This window comes from Triturus cristatus, chromosome 6 (assembly GCF_964204655.1).
Source record: "Triturus cristatus chromosome 6, aTriCri1.1, whole genome shotgun sequence".
NCBI lineage: Eukaryota > Metazoa > Chordata > Amphibia > Caudata > Salamandridae > Triturus > Triturus cristatus.
The window spans coordinates 804,798,985-804,814,692 of record NC_140589.1 but is presented as its reverse complement, the minus strand read 5'-3'; positions in this window follow the sequence as shown (position 1 = coordinate 804,814,692).

Genomic DNA, 15,708 nt, shown 5'->3' with positions numbered 1-15,708 from the left:
TCCGCCCGCCAAAACACCCCGCCGGATGGCCTGTTACCCTCCCGTCACATTAGCATTGGGGGGTACCGCGGCAGACAAAATACTGTCCGTCGCTTTACCGCGGGTAGGCAATCATCACGATTGCCTACCAGGCTGAAAAGGCCCATAATATGGTGGTGGTGCCTTGCAGACACCACCATCCATATTAGTGTGAGGCATTTTCAATGCCTTTCAATGGAAAGACATGCAGAGATCTCTTTGAGGGCCCTTTGCATGCCCCCAGGGGGGTGGAGGACTGCACTTGAGGGGTACCCATGGTACCCCCCAACATTGGCATGCACAATATGGCAGGCACCGCCTGGTGCCTGTCATGTTGAGCATGCCAATGTACAACATGCATATATTGCATTGTGGTGGGTGCTGCTTACAGCACCGCCCGCCACAATGTAATATATGCGGAATGCCACCGCCACCATGGCGGTGGCATCCTAATTGTCATGGTGGGACCGCCGCACCACTGGCGGCCGGTCCCAGCACCGCTAGGGTGGCGGGCAGACATCCTAATGGACCCCTTAATTATTTGACTGTTTTTATATTAATTGTGTGTGTTTTAAATCATGTATGTCTTTAATGATCATCTGGGTAATGATCGAATAAAGATTATTTGAATTTGAAAACAGTTATTGGAGAAAACCTCAAACATTTTATACACATTTTTAAATTAAATATAAATAAATTAGATCAACAAAAACGTTATCATTTATCCCAACTAATTATATTCCTAAAATCATACCAATACAAAATTACCATTGACTACAAACATTTAAACAACAACCTAAATAGTGAGAAATATAGATAAACAAATTTCAATTAAAAACTATCAAACTATGGGGTCTATTAGGATGGCGGGTGGATGTCTGCCGCCGGGCCGGCGGCAGTCATCCGCCCGCAATCGCAACCCAGAAAACCGCCGGTCCCATTAGCATAGTGGTGACGACCGCAGCAGTGAGATTATCCGCCTGCCACTTTTCCGCTGGTAGCAGTCCGCACGCTTGCCTGGCGTGCGGAGCTGTACCTCTAAAATGGGGCTGATGTAGGGCCAGGCTCCGCGGGTATGATTATGATGCTATGATGCTGTCGGTAGCCAGCCTTTCCGCGGCAGTGGAACCACCATGGAAAGGCATGAGGAGAATGTCTCCTGGCGGGGTGTGGGTGCACTGGGGGGTACCAATGGTACCCCTCTAATGGGTACCCCCTACATGTCCCTGTACCAGGTGGCAGGCACTGTGCAGTGCCTGCCACTTAGTGCAGGGATATGCTGGACATGCCTTTTTTGACATCGCGGCAGTGCTGCTGGCAGCAGCAACTGCTGCAATGTTAAAACCCGCGATCCGATGGCTGCGGTCGGATTTCGACAGCCGAGCATACTAATTGGATCGGCATTCATTCCGCGGTCCTAGCGGGCGGTGTTTTCCCACTACCATGGCGGTCAGACTGCTTTTCCGACTGCCATCCTAATAGACCCCTATGTATCATTTATTAATAATAAAGGCTAAACTATGGTTTACCATACAAGGACATAACTGATTAGAAAAATTTCGAAAGAACACTAAACCAACCATTAAAATAAGAGTATAAACAGCTTTAACCAATAAGATAAGACAAGCAATTAAATCAACAATATAGAAGGCACCTCATTTAAACAAATAACTACTTCAAAAGCAACAAATGCTGCAAGACGGGGAAACTCTGCCGGACTTTCTCACCAAACCATTAATGAAAAAATATATGCATCTCAACAGCTACTTAACCATTATATTCAAATTAGGAAGTACACGTTCTTATCTTATCTTATCTTATTTTAATCTTATAAGGCGCACAGCTACCCAAGGATTTCCCGGCATCGCCTATCAGGAACAATAAAGAAAGAGAGAAAAGTTCTCGTTTATAATTTCGGTCAAAAGTGACATAGGAAGGGAGTTCCACAAGGAGGGACCTAGGCAGGAAAAGGACCGATCGCCCATATGTGACAGTCTGGTCCTAGGCACCGTAAATTTTGCTTGAGTGGCAGAACATAAGGAGCGTGAAGGGAGGTAGGGGGGAACTAAAGCATTCAAGTATTGGGGCGCCTTACCGAATTTGATTTTAAACATATAGCTCAGGACTTTGAACTTAATACGATTCTCAACCCTGAGCCAATGAAGATCTCGGCGAATAGTTAATACACGTTAATAGAACTAAAAACGTAACATAACAAATAATTAATAAAATGCTCTCAAACTTCTATCTCTTTACATAGACTTCCTAACTGACAAAAGTATGATAAACTGCCAGAAAAAAACAACTACTACAAACTAAAATAAACAATATAAGAAAGTAGCTATAAATAAATTGTAAACTCACCCAATTGGCGAGTGAAAATAAACCTAACAACCTCAACCTATACAAACGTCCACCAAATTAACATTTAAAATAAAAATAAAATGTTTTTCAGCCAACAGAAAAGAAAGTACCTGCTTCACATTAGAACACCACCAATAAAAATGCTGCAAAACTGTGTGAAAAATATTAACAGAACATACATGTAAATACAAAATAGTAGTAGTTGCATAATTTTACATGTAAATAAGAAACATATACACTTTAAAATATTGTACATATTAATTCTATTACACTACTTTCAGACACAATGACAGAGGCAGCACTATACATTACTACACAGAAAGGAAAGTAGTTTCTAAATCACATGGGCTATATCTACAGTCAAGAAAGTGCATCAACAGAAAATATAAACTGGAAATGTACCATATAATATTCTAATGCATGTTATGGGAGGGCAACTACAAAAGATGATGTTGTAATTCATCTGAGAGAGCACAACCACTCCCCAAATGTGATAGAAATACAAAAAATAAAATAAAAAAATGATGTAATAATTATTATTTTTGTTTATAATTTCAAAATAAAAATAGTTATTTGTTTGTAAATTATTTTAAAATGTATTAAATATAATATTTCTAGGTATTTGCCATATATTTAACATTATAATATGTTTCTATTTTTTAGATTTGTTTAATATTTGTATATATTTTTGAATGTATATTTTTTTAAATATTTTGTGTTGGTGATATTTTGAATGTTTTTAATTTTGAACTGACTGGAGTAGGAATATGAATTTCTACCCCTCCGCTATCCAAAACTTTCGCTATTGTTGCAGTAACTGGAGTGGGAATAGTATTTTTTACCCCTCCGCTATGCAACACTTTCCCTAGTGTTGCAGTAACTGGAGTGGGAATAGTATTTTGTACCCCTCCGCTATCCAATACTTTCCCTCCTGTTAAACTCACTGGAGTGGGAATAGTAATTTTTACCCCTCCGCTATCCAACACTTTCCCTACTGTTACACTCACTGAAGTGGGAATAGTCATTTTTACCCCTCCACTATCCAACACTTTATCATTGTTGCACTCACTGGAGTGGGAATAGTAATTTTTAACCCTCGGCTATCCAACACTTTCCTTACTGTTGCATTCGCTGGAGTGGGACAAGTAATTTTTACCCCTCCGCTATCCAACATTTTCCCTACTGTTACTAGAGTGGGAATAGTATTTTTACCTCTCTGCTATCCAACACTTTCCCTACTGTTGCACTAACTGGAGTGGGAATAGTCATTTGTACCCCTCCACTATCCAATACTTTCCCTACTGTTGCACTCACTGGAGTGGGAATAGTTATTTTTATTCCCATCGCTATCCAACACTTTCCCTACTGTTGCACTAACTGGAGTGGAAATAGTAATTTTTACCCCTCCGCTATCCAACACTTTCCTTACTGTTGAACTTACTGGAGTGGGAATAGTATTTGTTACCCCTCTGCTATCTAACACTTTCCCTACTGTTGCACTCACAGGAGTGGGAATAGTTTTTTAAAATTAAATGTATTTGTTTTACTTGTTAAAATGTATTTTAAATCTAATTTATTGTTTTAAGTTATTTTATTATTTAATAGATTTAATATTATTATTATGACGTTGGCTTCTTCACCTGCCCTGGATAAATCTGAAATGGCATGTAAAATGGGTTAATTGCAACTGCTTTTCCACACCTGACAATCTAAAATCAACAGAAAACATTTATGAAGTGCACATATCACACCAGCTTCATGGTTTACTCTATAGGCTTCAAATGTAGCATGATCACATGTATGCATGCTACATAACCTGCTAAAAGTTGGTTCCACATAATTTAAATCTCCAGACAGTTCCAAATGCATCGATGGACTGGTCCACATGCCATCCTAATTTCCATACTACAATAGTTGTTGACCTTGCATACTTTGGCACTTGTAGTATACATTAGTAAAATGATGTTATCAATTAGGATGGATACATTTTTTACATTTGCACTCTTCACACAAGGCCCAGATTTCAACAGATCTTTCTTTGCCTCAAAATGCCATGAAGGTCAAGTTAACTACTAATGTACCATCAATATGTGTTGTGGCAGAAATCATATCGCATGCAAATGCAAATTACACACTGATGAAACTTTTGACTCCAAACTTCATCATATGTCCACCACCTAAAAAGTATAATGAAAGCTGTACTGAAGCAGTTTAGCTATGTATTACATGTAACTTTGAAAATTCCCTTGAATCACTGAGGTCTAAAGTTTTTGGAGATACACACTCAAAATTCACACAGCCCCAGACTTCATACAGCCATATGAACATCTTCAATCCTGCTTGGTAGAAGTAACAATGCAATTCATTGATTGTATTCCTACAAGACTTTACACCTTTGAAGGTTGTTGGGTGTCTGTGAATATCGATGACATGAAGATGTGAGATCACTTTGGGCCATATGTAGGAAGCCAAATTGCGATTGCAAATGCTGAAATTCGCGGAATTTCACCGTTTGCGATCACATTATGGGCAGTGTGCTATGTAGCACACAAAACCCCCCACGCAAAGTAAGGAATCGCAAAATTTGCGATTCCTTATTTTGCAAATGCATTTAAGGAATCCAAAATTGCGATTTCTTAAATGCAATGTAGGAAGCACCCAAGTTGTGCGATTTTGGCTTAAGGAATCGCAAATTACCACTAGCTTCTGGTTGGTGGTAATTTGCGGTTTCTTTGAAAAATGCACTTTTTTGCATTTTTGAAAGTGCCATGTGGTGCACATACATGCCCTTACCGCATGTATGTGCGCCACATGTGCACACATGTTTATTTCAGGGGTGCAAAAGGGTGTCCTATTGACACCCTTGCAACCTTGAAATTGCATTCTCAATTTGCGATTCTCTAATTGAGAATCGCAAATTGAGTATTTCTTCCTATTCATTCCTATGGGCCTTCTAGCCCATAGGAATGAATGGCAAGGTATTCCTTATTTGCGAATCTCAATTTGCGATTTGCAAATAAGGAATAGGTGGGGTTCGCAAAATATTTTGCTAATCCTACCTACATTACATTTTGCGATTCTCTAATTGCGATTCCCTAAAAATCGCAATTTGAGAATCCCAAAACACGTTTTACGTACATATGGCCCTAAACTCCCAATGGGATGGGACATCGCAGCACTTTGTGAAATTCCAGCCTGAGATTGCCTAGTAAGGATGACTGGAGACACTCACATATGATCTCTACAGTTCTACATCTCACTCCTTGATGCATGTCACCAGTCAGTGAATGGTGTTTGAAACACTATTGCATATGAATTAACAACAGGCAAATGTACATTGGGCAACATGTAGGCACTAATGCTGATGGCACCAGTAATGTTTGCACACCCATGTCACTGTTGAAGCACAACTTACTATTACGAAGTTTTGGTCTGTCACTGCATAAAGAGTTCACTGTATGCCATGTCACATGTATTAAGGCCACCATCACATGGGAGACAGTATTGAGGGAACCTCATTCCTTACACATGGAAGACAAGGGGCCTGAGTGGTACACTTGTCACCCAGAACAATGAAGAATATGACATGATTTATAACTTCACTCAGCTCAACTGCCCATCAAGCTCTGGGTAGATCACCATGAGTATGTGGGCCATTAGGGGGTCAGGCTCCGGCACACGCCCCATCCACGTTGGGATGACTACCCCAGCTGGATCTACACAATCTTCCTGCTCCAGTGCCACAGGTCCTCCCATCTCTTCCTGCAATTGATGCTACGCCGGTTGAAGACCCCAGTGTCTGCACCTTTCGGGCTATGGCTCTCCAAAGGTCTTTCTTCTGATGAGCGTTGACCTATATGGATGGAGTTGAACACACAGATTGTAATTGCAAGTTTTTGGATATCTGGTTGTTTAATACACATTTTGTAAACAGCTCGCACAAGCATTCATCAATAGTCAACAAAATGCATGTGTAAATGTCACCTGCTAAGCACTACAAAAAGCATGAATACACACTTTTTTAGTCAACTGCTGACTATCCTCAACCCTGGTCGTGACCTACATTGACTGAGCCAGCCCAATAACATCATGTAGCCCAGGACCATCCTACATGTATTGTGATGAGAGGTATAATGACACACAACACACCATTGAGACCTTCTGAAGGGTGAACTACTAGTGCATGACTGTACAGACACCTTTACAGCCAGGCCGAGTGACTTGCTGTATACGGTCCATAGAGCCTGATACCATAGTATAGACTACATCCTGAGACTTAGGTCACAAAGTAAGGGCTCGCCTGTGTGTCACTGAGAGCTGCCTCTCTCAGGATGTGTTGACATACGGACTACTTACAATACTATATCAGATAGAGCTTGTGTGGTATGTACTGCATCATAGGACACACCTTTTGCCATATGTGGCATTATAACAAGGATGGCACTCAACATACAATTGTATGTGTCATTGGATTGAATGTAACACAACTGGTGAATGACATTCCCAACACTCTTCAGATTTAACAACTTATCTCCACTTGTAGTGTGTCAGATGTGCAACAGGCCTGTACAGTGCAATCACTACTTCTGGAAAAGTGACAACAGACCTGTTGGAGTAAGAGGAGTGTCATAAGTAAAAGACACACATTGACAATGTGGGTCAATGGAAATAAGTATCAGGGTAGGTGGTACCTCACTCACCATTTCAAATAAAATCAATATAAAAGCAATCAGGGCTACCGTAAAACTAATTTTGGGAACATCCATGGATTTTCAGGTCTACAAGAAGATTACTCTGTCCGTCAGTTACCTTGCCACAGTAACCCTGCCCCAGCCAGGGCCATGGCCCAGACTGGCTACAAGTCATTGTGAAGCCTTGCTCTCTTGCAAGCTGTCCCTACTGATCCCACATGCATATCACATTTCCACAAATTCAATACATAAGAGTGAATCTTATGACCATCAACTACGTGACTTCAAATTTGTATCACATTCTTAAGGGGTCTGTGAAGAATAGCTAGCTCCCAGACAACAACTTTGCAAAGCCTGAAGTGGTCTGAGTGACCTGTGGGGCAGTAAATATGGCTCACATCATCCTGAACTGCTTCTTTCAGTTTACAGGCACAGTTCATGGTGTAAAGCCTACACATTTATTTGCACATATACCATGATCTGATTAGGTAACTTATCATAGATACCATGAAATGTAGTCATTCATAGATATGTGCATTCAAAACAAGTAGGGTATAGGGCTTAGCACACATTACAGTGCTGAAGGTCACTCCACAAAGTACAGATACCCATAACCCATTACAAGATTTTCCTATGTAGGGAACACTCAGGCGCATATTTTCAAGCCCCTAACGCCACCGGAGCATCACTTTTTCTGACGCCCAGGTGGTGTTGCTCCATTTCACATATTCACGATGTGGCGCTAAGCCACTTAACATGACTTAACGCCACCCTGTAAATATGTCCCTTGCCACCGCAGTCTGCTGCTGGAAATGGGCAGGCAATGGGTGTTGCTCTGGGCATTCCACCGCAACAGCAATTGCTTTTTGAAGCTGCCCCAGATTTACAAGGCTGGGGCAGCGGGAAAAACTAAGGACAGATGGAGCCGGACCTCCTTCCTCAATCACTCATCCTACATCTCTCACACCAATTGTGAAACTTATGTCAGTCTTGCATTTTCTGGCCACAGGTTCCTTTCAAATCACAGTGGCTATTTCTCGTGGTATGTCAAAACCAATGATCAGTCGTGTATTACGAGACGTGCTTTTAGCAATGATGAGTGCACCATATTCTTGTGAATATAGTGCAGCCCTGCGTTTTGGAAATGGCGGAGCATGTAGTTAAAGACAAGCTTTGCCACTTTCATTGTAAAGATTTGAAAGGGTATAGTACCAACATTTCTCACCTGGAAAAAGATTTGAGTGGATTAAAAACTGATGGTGCTTGGTAGTCATTTGAGAATGGAATTTCTGCAATGGGAAAATGGTTTACTAAAATGAGAAATGGAATAGTAAGCCAGATTTTGAAGCCATACTAATAATTGCTGCTTGTATACTAATACTAATTATCTTTATCAAAATCTACAAACACATAAAAACAAAGAAAGGCCCCCTTTCAAGCTGTATTTAGCATGAAAGTGGAGGGCAATGGGTGTTGCAGTGGGCTTTCCACAGCAACACCTATTGATTTTGACACTGCCTTCTATTTACAAAGGTTGTATAAATAGGAGGCAGCGCCAAAATTAAGACCAGGGAAAACCTGATCCTAAACAGGCGAAATGCTTTATTTCTCTGTGTTTTTGCTGTTTCCATGTGTCCTGCCTTGTGCAGCACATATAGAAACAGCAAATTGCCTCTGATTGTTCATGTGCAGGAAGGTCCCCCTTCCTGCACATAAACAACCTTTTATAAAAAAAAATGATGCTTGGTAACTTCTATGTATGCTGCATTAAGCAGCACACATAGAAGTTATAAAATGGCAATTAAAGATTGTTTATGTGCAGGAAGGGGGGCCTACCTGCACATAAACAATCTTCCTCTCAACACAGGCCCCCTTGCACTATGGTGCAAGGGTGCCTGCATTGGCGCTAGGCAGCTAAAGTTATCACCAGCACAGGGGGAAACACAGGGCTGCACCATTTTCTTGTGAAGAAGGTGCAGCCCTGTGTCTTGGAAGTGGCGGAATGTGTCGTTATCCTTCTAGGTTTAAGGACACGCTTTGCCACTTTCATTGTAAATATACCCCTAAATACTCACAAAATTTTGAAACTTTCTATTGTAGTTGACAGACTGTCAACTGATACTGCTGTGAGGGTTCTTAGCCATAGATACTGAAATGACTACTATGAGATCTATGGTACTCCAAAATAGACTTACATTAGAAGTCCTGTTCGCAAAGGAAGGGGGAGTCTGCCGAATGCTGGAGGTTCAACAATGTTGCACGTATATCCCTGGCAAAAGTAAAGATTTGAAAGGGTATATTACCAACATTTCTCACCTGCAAAAAGATTTGAGTGGATTAAAAACTGACGGTGCTTGGGAGTCATTTGGGAAGGGAATTTCTGCAGGGGAATATGATTTACTAAACTGGCAAATGGATTAGTGATCCTGATTTTGAAGCCATACTAACGATTGCTGCTTGCATACTAATACTAATTATCTCTATCAAAATCTACAAATGCATAAAAATAATGAAAGAAACAAGTGGAGTGATAAAAAAGAGAGATGAGCTAGATTTAGAAGATAGACAATATGGGTATTCTGATGAGATAAAAGCTCTAGAACAATCTAGATTAAAACCGTATTACCTGATTACCTGATTAAATCTATTGATGCACTTATCTTTCTGAATTTTGATAAACTAAACTAAATTTACTCATTTGACTCAGCTGCCATGATTTATTCCTACATAACTGAATGAGCATTCTCAATTTGGGTTTACTAATGACAAGTTGGCCTTAGATAAGGGGACACCAACTATGCTGATCCTTCTCGACCTGTCAGTAGCGTTCAACACCATCTCTCATCGAGTAACAAGAACTAGTGGCTAACAAAGTTAAACTTAGCATAGATTGAAGACTTTACAATTAAAGTTATATCTTTAAAGGCACGTGCCCAAATAGGATTTTTTATGATAATATTTTGTTAAATGTCTTTATTAGCATTTTCTTTACATAATACTCAAAGAGCACCTCTCAAATGTAAGATGCAGGCTGACAACAGCGGACAATATAAATACTATGTGATGGGATGCAGTGATAATATACTGTAGGAACATAAGCATTTTAATGAATGCACAGATATGTTTAAGAGACACATCTGAACTAATCTGGTACAAGCTGAGGTAGGTCTTCAATGCTATTATTGTTGGTCACGTTGAAAAGAGGTATTGAGGAGCGCTCTTGTTGCGGTGGTCTCAGATCGGATTCCACATCCCCAACCTCCAGATATTTACCCAGTATATCTGAACCCTCTGCCCTCTGACCCACACAACTCAGACCTCCTTCAATCAGTTTTGCAAATCAGACCCATTTATGCATCTCCTAAACTGGAGTCTTATCAGTGGTAGTGTCATCCCCTTCATAAAAATACAAGATTTTGCCATCAATCTCAGTGCTGAAACTGTAAGATGTTGCCCCAATTAAAGTATGGGAGCTTCTTTTCAACAATTACTGAGCCAATTTCCTTCCGCAGTATGTAAATTTTCAAAACTCAAAAAAATACCCATTACAGCTAAGACAAAAAAACTAAAGACCAAATGCAATTCTGCACTACGCCTCTCTAGGAAACACCAGGGAGATGTTCATGCGTTCTCTAATTACAAGCAAGCTCAGAAAGCATTTAGAATTTCCATCAAGAGGGATAAACAAAAAGCAGCCAGTAAAAACTCCAATCCTAAACCTTTTTGGTCACTGGTGAATAGGAGGACATTGGGCATAACTGGGCAATGCGGTGCGAATATAAGTGAAGCTGAATTGGCCCTGTTTTTAACAGAGCATTTTTAAAGACCACAACAATGGAAGGGATCAATTGAATATCATCTCATCATCAGAAACAACGAGTAATGGCACATTTACCACCTACAATAAACACAACCCTCCCACTTAAGTTATCCATACCGTGGAAAATGCGATTCAGCAATGCTCTGTGTTTTCAAAGTCCGAATTTGTGCATGAAGTCATGAAACAAAATATCAATCGCTGTATCAGAAACGCCCGGTCGGACGGGGCTCCAGGTCCTAACGGGCTTCCGCAGGCACTGTTTAAAGCCGACCCCATGCTTTGGTCTGAACATCTGGCCCCTCTATTTTTGCACTGTCGACACACCCATAACATACCAGAATCGTAGAAAGGAGCCATAATTCATCCTATTTTTAAAGGAGGCAGGAGAGCCGATCCAAAAAACTACAGGATGATAGCCCTCCTAGATGTAGACTCCAAATACTACGCCAGCCTCCTGTTGGAAGACTTGTCGTCCTGGGCGTTAAAAACTCAGCGGCTGCCATATAATCATACTGGCTTTCTGGCCAAATCAGGCACTACTAGCAACCGATTGGCCTCTCTGTACTCACGGAGAAAGCAGCATCCTCAAAAATGTTACTACATTGATGCTTCATTGAATTTAAAACGGCCTTTGATCGGGTGCCTAGGGACCTGTTATGGCACAAATTAAAAAAATGGGGAATACCCAAGGATCTGTTAAAGTCTATAATCCAACTCCATTCAAACTCTTGAATTCGCATCAAGCTGGGTGAGGGGTCAACAAATGCTTCAAGAAAAATACAGACTTCCTGTGGGTTAAACAAGAATGTGTGTTGGCTCCCCTCCTATTCAACCTTTTCATTTCAGATATATCCCATCTATTAGACAAAGTCAACTCTCATCCCCCCCACTTGGTGGAGCCCGAATCAGTAATCTGCTTTATGCCAACGACCTTGTTTTATTCAGCCACACGGGGGTCAGTTTACAGAGACTCCTTGACCAGCTGCTTTCTTTTACATCAAGTAATGCTCTGGAACTAAATCTTTCAAAAACTAAAGCTATCACCTTTGGGAATTGAAAGAAGCAAAATGGTGGGTGGTTCTTCAATGGTAAAAAAATTGAAACTGTGACATCGTACAAATATTTGGGCATTTATATATGGACTCCAAGGGCTCCTTTCTAAAATGGAAAGAAGTGGTCAAAGCAAAAGCATTGTCTCTAAAAGCAGCATCAATGAAACTCTCGAGACAGCTACTTGGCCCTAGCTTATCCCCCCTCTTGACAGTCATGAAGGCAAAGGTTACAAATTATTTAACCTACGGTCAAGAAATTATGTTGGGGAGCAATTCTATAATGTTGAATAAAATAACAACCAGAATTTTTAAACGAGCCTGGCACCTGCCGAAATCAGCATCACCAGCTCAGACCAGGCTCGAGTATAGCCTTTTGAACTATGAGGGTGTCGGAGCAGGGGCATTCATCAAGTTGTGTCATAGATTGCGCAATTCAAGGGAAGGAAGCCTGAGGCCATGTTGTGGCAAGAAATATCAGCCAGCCAATCCAGTCAAAAACACAAACCTTATCTTGAACACTCCTTGCGACTGCTTGACGTTGTAGATTACGAGGGTACTAATCCGCCCCAGCAGGCAATAAAACTGTCCATTAAAAGAAGTGTTCGACTCTGGTCTTTCCATCCGGACAGGGCACAATTGTCTAAAAGAAAACACGCATGGTCCATAATCGTGGAGCCCAAACCCAGATCAGAGGCCCCCTTTCTCTTAAGCACTTATGCAGCCTTCTGGAAGAAAAGATTTATGGCAATGAGGATGGGTGAATGGCCCTTTCTAAAACACCTGCCAACATGGCGCCGCTCAAATTATGACATTAAATGTAGGGGCTGCGGTCATCACTCAGAATCAATTGAGCACGTGGTTTGTGCTTGCCCCGTGTTAGAATCCGGGTTCTCTGGTTGGCACAGGTAGGTACTTGTGACAAGCAGGGAACCTTTCCTCTAGTCAGGGTAAGGGGTTACACTCCTAAAATAACCCCTGCTCACCCTCTACGTAGCTTTGCGCGAGCAGACAAGGCTTATCTCAGAGCGTTATAGGTTAAGCATTTGTGAACACAAACAGTAACCCAGTGACAACACTACAAATGGACACCACACAGGTTTTTATATTAATAAGGATTCTTTATATAGAGTTACCACAAGACCATTAAACGACAAAAATACACAATACTGTTACTTTAGATGGTAGAAGTTTGCTTAGTTCTCTTAAGTTCTTAGATGCGACACTTTACGACACGCAGGGCAACGAAAGTGTTGCAACGATGTTGATGCGATGAAGTTTTTGGTGCAAAGAAATAAAGACGTGAAGATCTTCCAGATGCGTTACGCTTCTCCGATGTTGCGGGAAGACTTGTCTCGATGCGTCGGCTGCAGCGGCGTCACCCCTTTACGCGATGCGACGACAGCGGCCTTGGCAGCGGCACTCTTCTCCGACGTTTGCGAGACGCTTCCGCTCGATGCGATGCTGCAGCGGCGTCACCCCTTTACGCGATGCGACGACAGCAGCTCTGACGGCGGCACGCTTCTCCGTGGATGCGAGGCGCTTTTCTTGATGTGGTGCAATGCGACAACTACGATGGCTGCAATGGCGACACGCTTCTTCCTCGATGCGAGACACTTCTCTTGATGCGGTGCAATGCGTCAGCTACGATGGCTGCGATGGCGACACGCTTCTTCAGCGTTGCGAGACACTTCCGGAATGATGCGAGACGCTTCCGCTCGATGCGATGCTGCAGCGGCGACACCCTTTGCGAGATGCGATGACAACAGCTCTGACGGCGGCACGCTTCTCCTTCTTGAGTCGCCCTTCCAGCTCCTTGCAACACGCAGTCCCCCAGAAGGCCGAACAACAGCAGCAGGCACTTCCAAAGAACTCTGGGGAGCTGGGGGGTGAAGTCCACTGGTCCTGGGACTTCGTTCAGGGGGCAAGCTCAGCACTAGCCCTTGGAGATCTTTTTGAAGCACAAATTGAAATAAAGTCTTTGTAGTCTTTCTCCTCTCCTTTCAGCAGCAAGGCAACCACTGCAGGCCAATCCCCCAGGTCAGGGACAATACTCCTTCTTACAGCTTTCCCGGTTCCTTCTCCTCAGGCAGAGGTTCTTCTTGTCAAGCAGGATCTAATTTCTTGGGAGCAGGGTCCCAATACTTATACCCCTAATTCCTTTGTTCCTCTGGGGTAGAGGGGCCTTTGCCCAGTCCAAACCAGTTCTTGAGCACTTTGTTGACATGACTCTGCCTTTCTATTCAGGGTGCAGGGCAGAGGCATCAGCCGCTCCACAGGAGGTGGAGCCAGTATTGTGGTGGCAGAGCACAGCCCTATTCAGAGTCCAGATGCACTCCTCCCACCCATCTGGATGTCAATCTCTCTATTCACCACCAGGCTACCTAGCCCTGCCCCTCTGGGTTTCCCCAGCCCTGTCACTCACACAAACCAGACAGGCAGATACACATCATAGCAGAGGCGGGCTGAAATGGTTAGGCAAGCAAATACCAACTTTCTAAAAGTGGTATTTGCAAACACAGAATATTAAAATAAACTTTACTAAACGATGTATTTTATTATTCTGAGTTCAGGCATACTAAACTCGATTTTCTACCATGTTTCCTGGGTCTGTTAGGATCATAGGATGTAACAATTCTAACAGCCCATTCTGGCCTATGGAGAACAGGTAGCCTTACAATAGTGAAAAACGAAAATGGCTGTAATACACTATTAGGACATGCCACACACATCAGGGTTTGACCTAACCTTATGCTTACAATGCACCCTGCCCTTGGGCCTACCATAGGGGTGACTAATATGAAGTTAAGGGAAGGTTTAGGGACTGGGAAGTGGGTGCACTTGCCCAGTCAGCATGACAGTACCAGACTGCATGCAGGTTCTGCAATGGCAGACCTTAGACACATTTTACTAGGCCGCTTCTGTGGGTGGTACTGCTGCAGATCGGCGCATATAAATGTAAATAAATATAAATGCACCGAACAAGGATTTTTTCTTCTTTTACTCAGGTTGGTAATACATTTTAACGTTTACCAATATTCTCTAGTCCCTTCCACAACTGCACGATCTTTTGTCCAATAACAGCGCGACTCACACCAACGCACCAATCCTGGAGCGTCTACGTCACCCTGTACTCCTTCCAATCCCTGCGCGGCTCACACTAACGCACCAATCCTAGCGCGAGCACTGTTCTGATCCACTGCCCAATCACAGCGCGGTCTGAATGACGTCAGCAGTCGCTGCAGACGCTTCTGCTCCTGTCTTCTGTCACTCGTCTACCCCTTCTTTACAAAGTCTTCTCAGTAGACTTCGTTTCAGATTCTACAAAATCTATTAGTTACAACATATAAACATCTCCATTGTCTGCTTCGCTAACCACAGAATAGTAAAGAAATTCTTTCTCACAAGAATACCGATTCTCTCTAGAACAGCGCTTACCTCTGCTCTACCACGGAATTCTTACTTTCATTGACACAGTAGCACATCCCTCTACTCTGCCCTTCTAACATGCATCCATTAACTGTTTCCTCTAGGACTGCTCCAAAGAGTCTTACAATCAACTAAATGTTCATACATTCACGCACTTTCACACCAGAAAATGTAGCACATGCACACAGAATCCTGCCTTTCCCGAGAACAGCGAACAGTCTGTCCCACTACAGAATTATAACACGCGTTAACCAAGCAGCGCTTACCTCTGCCCAGTCCTCCAGACAAGCTCAGAGAATACCTATTACTCCTCCCGTGATAAGCTTTAACGGCGAAC